This window comes from Herpailurus yagouaroundi, unplaced genomic scaffold, assembly GCF_014898765.1.
Source record: "Herpailurus yagouaroundi ecotype Mexico unplaced genomic scaffold, PumYag 215, whole genome shotgun sequence".
In the NCBI taxonomy this organism is placed as follows: Eukaryota; Metazoa; Chordata; class Mammalia; order Carnivora; family Felidae; genus Herpailurus; species Herpailurus yagouaroundi.
The window spans coordinates 5,008,922-5,010,121 of NW_024412446.1; the positions used below are offsets into that span (position 1 = coordinate 5,008,922).

Genomic DNA, 1,200 nt, shown 5'->3' on the forward strand with positions numbered 1-1,200 from the left:
AATAGTTTGTTTTTGCTTCTATTTCCCTTGCCTAAGGAGACATAGCTAGAAAAATGTTGCTGTGGCCGATGTTAGAGAAATTACCGTCTATGCTCTCTCCTAGGATTTTTAGGTTTCAGGTCTCACATTTAGAACTTTAATCCATTTGGAGTTTATTTTTATGTATGGTGTCAGAAAGTGGTTCAATTACATTCTCTGGAATATTGTTATTCAGTTTTCCCAGCCACATTTATTGAAGAGACTTTTTTGCATATTCTCGCCTCCTTTGTCCAAGATATTAATTGACCATATAATTGTGGGTTTATTTCTGAGCTCTCTATTTTGTTCTGATCTATGTGTCTATTTTTGTGCCAATACCTCGCTGTTTTGATTACTACAGGCTTGTAGTATATCATGAAATCTGGGATTGTGATACCTCCAGCTTTGTTCTTCTTTTTCTTCTTTTCCTTTTTTTGAGGGGAGGGGTTTGATTCTTTTAGTAACTGGAATCGTGCTATGTGTATTGTCCTTTGATGTGTTTGTGGGAGAAATTCCCAGCCCAGCACACTCCTTTTATTCATTACATAGTCCACAGAATTAGTATTGTCATTTTGGTTGCTTCATTCTGCTGTTATAATTATGCCCACTTTGTGTACAAATTTGAGTACAGGGGCTGAAATTGGAGGGGGAGAGTCTCAGTTTGAGCCCCTGTTGATCTGAGGTGAAAGTGTATTGACTTGGCATTGAGCAGATAGTGCACACTGACCTGGGCACGAGGGTGGCTGGGCTGTGGATTGGTTTCAATTAGCAACAATCGTGCCTTGGATAAACCTCATTGGCTATGATACTGCCACTGAACAAAGCTTGAGCTGTGGATTTGGAACCAACAGGCCAATGACACCATGTGTTATGGGGAAGTGGCTGGTTTTGCTCCTGATTTAGTGGTCACAAATTCCTTTAATTTTTGTTTGGGAAACTCTCTATCTCTCCTATTCTGAATGATAGCTTTGCTGGATAGAGAAGTCTTGGTTGCAGATTTTTTTCTTTTCAGGACTTTGAATATATCATGCCACTCCCTTCTGGCCTGCAAAGTTTCTACTGAAAAGTTAGCTGATAGCCTTATGGGGTTTCCTTTGTATGTAACTGCTTTCTTTTTTCTTGTTGCTTTTAAACTTCTCTCTTTATCACTACTTTTGCCATTTTAATTACTATGTGTCTTGG

At 38.9% G+C, this 1,200-nt stretch overlaps 1 pseudogene; it reads right to left on the reverse strand.

Annotated features, from left to right (window-relative positions):
• Positions 1-711: 711 nt before the first annotated feature.
• Positions 712-844, reverse strand: LOC121017392 (uncharacterized; annotated as a pseudogene).
• Between the last annotated feature and the right edge of the window lie 356 nt (positions 845-1,200).